Source organism: Adiantum capillus-veneris, chromosome 17 (genome assembly GCF_014529385.1).
Source record: "Adiantum capillus-veneris isolate H3 chromosome 17, ASM1452938v2, whole genome shotgun sequence".
Lineage (NCBI taxonomy): Eukaryota > Viridiplantae > Streptophyta > Polypodiopsida > Polypodiales > Pteridaceae > Adiantum > Adiantum capillus-veneris.
The window spans coordinates 154,493,123-154,500,105 of record NC_140947.1 but is presented as its reverse complement, the minus strand read 5'-3'; positions in this window follow the sequence as shown (position 1 = coordinate 154,500,105).

Genomic DNA, 6,983 nt, shown 5'->3' with positions numbered 1-6,983 from the left:
ATTATCTTGGAGTTTTATATTTTGGATGTGATGTGTTCATAATTCACGAATGGGGATTATTGGACGTAGTATGGTCTACAGTTCAAAGTTTCTACAAAGGCAACCGATGCTCAAGATGGCATCACTTTCAGGTACAAAGTTAAGGAGAGCAACACCGAGGTGTATCCAGTATCCAGCCGGTGTTGGGGTGTCCATGGTAGCTTCTTCATCGACTTGGTCTCACTATTGATGTCCACTATGAGCTACAAAAGGGTGTTAAAGTTTAAGCATCTCAAGTTAACTGCCCAATGTGATCCCATTATTTAGTTTTGCTTTTAGGCATTTATTTTACTTATTTGTCAAAATCTTGGGTAGGGCAATTTACTGAGGGTGCTATATAAGCAACCCTTGCCTCCATTGTATACACATTCAGTTATTTATTGCCAAGGTTGATTGCTTCAGGAGACTCTCTCTCTCTCTCTCTCTCTCTCTCTCTCTCTCTCTCTCTCTCTCTCTCTCTCTCTCTCTCTCTCTCCCCCCTTGGTCTCTACGCTTCCACATCGCTGACTTTGATAGTTCCTTCAATTGTCTGGTCAGCTCCTTGATTTTCTCCACATAGCTTGTAAAGACAATTTCCCTTGTTTGATATGATCCAACTCACAGAGTATATCCTCATCCTCTCTATTGTCTGAATACTCCAATTTAAAAGCTTTTAGTAATTTGTTGTATGACATAAGCTGGCAAGTATGACGATGGTTCTTGGATTGCGGTTTACGATAATGATCAATATCAGGCCATGTTTCTTATACTTGAGAAAATACTTGCGATGCAACATACTACTGCATGTTGATGGTCTTAGGTACAAGAATTTCATAATCTTCTTCTAAAAAGGGTGGATCATCAATAATAGGGAGTGACGGTAGAGAAACTTTGAAAAGACGAAGAAGACTCATATTAAATGTGTTATGAATTTTCCAAGAGTCGGGAGAGATAATCGAAAGGAATTAGCATCAATACGAGGATTTTAAAGGAACCATAATACCATGGTGCTAGCTTGACAATAGGATTGGTCTCTACTCTCTTAAGACATCTCTTTTCAATGCAAAGCATCACAAAATCTCTTAATATCGTGGTGCTAGCTTGACAATAGGATTGGTCTCTACGCTCTTAAGACATCTCTTTTCAATGCAAAGCATCACAAAATATCCCTCTTTGAATACTATGGGTTGTCTCTTTTTATTTTCTTGCACCGAGATTTGGGTGTATTGTTGTAGATGTGGCAAGCGAGAAGAGTTCCTTAGGAATCATCGGGGTAACTTCTAGAAGTATCCGATGGGCAGTAACTATAGTAGTTACTGTGGTAACTCTACAAAATCCTATAAATAAGACCCATTACACATTCTACGGGGTTGGTCATTCTACACGCTTAGTTGCGGGTTGGTTGTCATGTACCGTTGTTACCCATTGTACTTATTCCCATTGTACTTATTCCCAAAGTTCTTGTATTAATCCTAGGAACCTTTTGGGCTTGGAGCTATTTGTACTTTAATGCTTAGCTTGTCCTTTTTGTATTATGCATAGTAATATGAATATACGTTATTAGTTCCAGTGTTCCAGTCCTCGGTCTTTCCAGTTCAACACCCTATTTTAGTTCAGTTCTCTATTCCAGTCCAGTTGTCTGATCTAATATGAACCATCTGAATTCCCTGAACTCACAACTAGCTATGAACTCCAACACTGGACTAGCTACCTAAAGAGACCAGCTCATTCCATTTTGGCGATCATGGTGGCTAAAGCTGATGTGCTCTCTGACCAGCGAACTCTCTTTGACGGACGAAGCAACAAGCGGCCGTTTCCAGAGAAGGGTCATATTTTTATGAGAAACCTTTGTAAAATTCTTTTGTAAGAGAGCATCTCTAAGCGAGAACTTGTCAAAGGATTTATGATTATTCTTCTGGGAGCAATTGTATATTAGAGAGCCAATTAGAAGTTTAGGAGCTTTTGGCCGGACAAGCCATTTGTAAAGACTTAAACTATAAAGGTCATTTTTTGTAAGTTTGAACATCATCTTTTTGATGGAAAACTGAGAAGACAGCGTACGTTTGAGAGCTCCTTCTTGCTCCAACTTGTAATCTTCGCCATTGTGGCTACGGTAATCCAAATTCAGATTCGTTTATTGCATTGTGTTCCTCTTATCTTGCTCTTCCATTCAAGTGTAATCATTCAAGATTCAGTGTAGATTTTTAACTACGAGTTTGAGACCTTAAATCATTGTTTTGAGTGTCGATATGCATATTTTATGTTGTTTTGACCCTAGGAGAGGCTTTAGGGACCCTAAAACAACCCATTAGGATCACCTGTTCGCTGTTTTTGCTGACTTTGGGATGAACGATCGTGATCTTTGTACCTCTTCAGAATGCTGTGATAGTGATAGGATACGATCCTGATAGTCCCCTGTAGCCTCCCTTCAAGTTTCATGCGATTCCGAATAGATTTGCATGGTAAACGGGCGTGATGAGTGTAGAGCTGTGTAGAAGGACATAGTCAGATTACTTGGCGATAGTGCGTTTGATTTGCTTGTATAGTTAGTAGATACATCTCATCGAGTTCACTTCATTAGGATTGACACCCTAGTGAATTTCCATGCCTCATCCTGGTCGCTTCCCTTGTATTGATAAATATGTTGATGCTTGAGAGCTATGCTATGGACGTCCGTCGCCGCGACCCGCAAACATTGGCGTCGCTGTCGGGGAATGCACCTTAGGTGATGAGTGACCGAGTGGACAGTTAGATTCTTTAAAAAGAAGATCAATCCACAAATCCATTTTACACCTCAGTTAGACAAGGGTTTAGAGCTTAGTGGAGTCTAGAGTTGGTGGACTAGCTAGATCCTCTCTTAGGAGATTTAGGGACCTGTGAGTGAGAGTGTTCAAAGCATTTTTGCTCTTCAATTTCTCTAATTCGATTGAGTACTGAAATCTCACCCGAAATCCGTTGTGTTTGTTTTGATTTATTCATTTCCTTATGTTCTTTCATTTCTGCACTTAGGAGTAGGATAAGCAAATCACATTCCAATCATATTTGGAGCAAAAGTTAGAGTCGAGAAACCAGAAAACCATAACTTTGGTAAAAAGGCCATCAGACTCTGAAATTTTGAAAATCTGACCAAACAGAGCTGAAATTGATTCAAATCACAAAGTGGTAGCACCAAACACTGAGAAATACTTGTCAGAGGGACCATACCAAATTTCATCAGATTTGGCCCAGGTACTACGATCGCAATCGGTGTACCTATGTGCCAGATTTTGACCAGATTTGTTGTGTGCCTTCCTGATAAGATTCTAAACAAGTTTGTCTAAAGCAACAACACCCAAAAACATCAAAAATCAAGGAAATCAGGCCACTTGGGTAAAACTATCCTGACAGACCTAGAAAGTCCAAAATCTTGGCTTTTGATGATCCAAATGCAAAAAGACTTGGGGGCTAGCTCTAAAACATCAGTGTCTACAGGCATGCCAAATTTGGTCTAATTTGGGCTCAGAACTACGATCGCGATCAGTGTACCTAAGCGCCAGATTTGACCAGATTTCATCTCTTGGATCCTCAGGTGTATACAAACATAAAAGTCTAAAGGACCTAGAGCTAGAAACCTCAAAATACCTGTCAAACCATCTGAATACAGATCCAAGTCAAAAATTGTTAAACTGGCATAGAAATTGACTTTCAATAGACCAAAACACATCAAAACTGGGAAGAAACCATACAGAGGGATAGCATGTACACAGGACAACCCCAGATAGCTTCCAAATCCCAAATCAAGCACCAAAATTAGATCAAACTGATAGATTCTGGAAAACAGACACTTCCAACCAAGAACTGGTAAAAGCTTGACTTTTTTGAGTCTGAATACAAAAGTATCTAAGAGGTAGCCTTAAAATAGCCTAGTGAACAAGCTGGTGAAGTTTGGTCAAATTTGGGCTCAGCAGTATGATCGTGATCGGTGTACCTCTGGCCCAGATCTAACTCATTTTTGACCTGTTTATAGATCTAGACTATTTAAGATATCATGAGTTGTCAAAACTCAAATTGGATATACTGCCAATAATCGGCAAGCAAAATTGTGTTGAAGTCATTGTGAAAGTGTTGAATCTGCTGAGAGTTGGAATGATAGAGTGATCTCATAGCCATCAAGTGTATTCATTTGCAGAGACCGATCAAGTAACAATCCATGCAGTCGCAGGAGTTGGAAGATCACTCCATCTCTAGGTAAGAGGTTTGGATTCAGTCAGTAAATCCCACTTTCTTCATGTTTTTGAGATCGCAAAAACAAATCAACATCCAACACCAAAATTTAGCGGATCAAGCAAGTGTTTTATCAACGGAGGAGAGTGTAAACCAAAGTGTAGTACGACCATTAGAGCCGATCCTTGAAGAAGGCATCTCCGATACTTCTTCAGAGAGATCTTACGAGTATTTCACAGAACACTTGGGACAATTAAAACTAAACGGAAGAGAGAACATGGTAGCAGGACCATCAGACCCCTCGGCCACAATGAAGCTATTGTTCATCAAGTATCAATATGACAACAAGCAAGGTGCCAAGATATACAAAGATGGTATGGACCGCTATTGTGTGAAAATAGAAGATAGACCAAGTGAGTTCAGGGACTTAGTGCCTATGAGCTATAGCGGAGATAGGTACCTAGATGACGAGGGTATCATGTACTTGGTAGTCTTGAATCCTAACATTGTAGACAAGTGGGGATTGATGGGCACGAAAGCCAAAATAGATGAGGAACATGAGGAGAAGGCACCAACAATGAGCTTCCCTAATGCGAGGTTAAGGCGAGAAAACGAAACTTTGAGAGTCAACACGGATAATGTCCACTTGGGGTCATACAAGTATAATAATGGAGAGCGAGATCTCTATTATAGATGCGAGGAACCCTACGTCGGAGAGATGACTGAGCGGAAAAGACTTTATGTCTTCACCTACACAGAGGGAGCAGAAACGAAAATCACCGCATACGACAAGTATGGAAGACGATACGCAGCAATTGAGAAAAGGAGTTGGAAGGATATACGTACTTTAGGGGACACTCCACCAGTATTATGTCACTCCAAGCCCACTAAGACCAGTCGTGCCAAACCCGATGGCAACAGGTGGAGAGAGGACTCATGTAGCTGATTCTTTCAGTCGACCTCAGTATTCTATGCCAAGCCCCATGGGAACGTTACATTCCAAAGAATTAATGGCTACAAATCGAGGTAGTGCGGTTCCTTCTCTACACATACAGCAGTAGGTCCGATATTTGCAGCCACACCATCACATTTGCCTCCTAGTAGGAGATTCGGGGCAGGGGAGCCAACGAGAGCAACCCACGACATCCATGATACACGAGAACGATTAAGTCGAGACACGGGAGCAATGAGACTGGTCGCAGACCATAGACGGATTAGGCCATCCCAAGTAGCGAAGTGCATGTCGAAGAAGTATAGCGGATCAGGGGATCCATATGCCCATGTATCGCTCTTCAAGCAAGTCTTAAGAGCAGAGCGGATCATTGATTTCCATACTAAATACGAGGGATTCGGGCTGACCTTGGAAGGGACGGCCTTAACATGGTTTCAACCTTTGAACCCTGAAACTTGTCCGAATATTGAACATGTATTGCGCGAGTTCGCGGAAGAATTCTCAAAACGGGGTATAAAGCATAATATTGTATCACATATATATGCTTTTAAACAAAGGGAGAACGAAAAAGTGAAGGAAGCATCCTTGAGATTCAAGCAATTCATTGAGAGGTTCCCAAGGAGAGAATTACCGCAGGACGAGAGATTGTCTGTGCTCTTCATTGAAGGACTTAGGAACGAAACCTTGAAAAAGGACCTTCACTTGAAGGCCTGTAGCACATTTCAACAGGTTACAAGGGAAGCGTTATATCTTGTTGATAACTGCAAAGCATATAGGGAAGTGTCAAAGGATACTGATTCAGTAACCAGTGGCTCTTCATCTATTAAGAGTGAACCCTCTACCAAGAAAGATGCTCAGGCTTCCTTGATGCCGACAGCTGACCAAATGATAGAGGAGATAACGAAGAGAATGCAGCAACATATGAGATCAAATCCGATGATGAGACAGTCTCAGACAAGGAAATGTGACATATGTGGGGGGAATCACCCGACGTCGTGGTGCACACAACAGCCGAAAGCACCAGTTGCGAATAGACGAGTACTGAAATGGTGCGCCATAGAGCAAAAATGGACAAATCATGGCACGGAAGAGTGTTTTTACAACAAAAACTATGTGAAGGAAAGGCCGCATGGACCTCCAGCAGGACCACCCCAGCCACCTCCTCCAAGATATCAAGTTGGACCAAATATGAATATGGTCACAGGAGCAGACAGACCTCAACCTATGTTGGGTCAACAACCTCCTTTACCACAGGAAAATAGAGCCATGATTAGGTATGCTCAACCTTGTGAAGCATCACCAAGAACAAATAGTACACTTCAAGTTTCTTATTATGAGGAACCGAATGAGCCTTACGTAACAGAACATGAATCACAAATGTACGCAGACGAAGCCTATCAACCGTGGGGAAATAGCGAGGGTATGGCACCACCAACGTATGTAGCACAACCTTCGAGAGATCAATATTTGGTGGACGAAAGAACGCTAATGTTCATTGCGAACCAGAACTACAAACCAAGAGGATATCCTAATAGGGCAGGACAACCTATGGGACCACCTCCTTAAAATCAACCACCAATTGGACAGTGCTATAACTGTGGAAGTACGGATCATTGGGAGCGTAGCTGCCCTTTCAAAGGCGAAAGAGTGAAAATTTTTGGGTTTTGTGACGGATGTGGTGTGAATCACATATTGCCAGATTGCCCAAGGAATCCGAACAACAAGGGAAAAGCAACTATAAATATTGTGGGGGTGTTACCAAGTGCAAGCAGTGGATCAGAAACCGATCCCATGATCCAAATCAATGCGA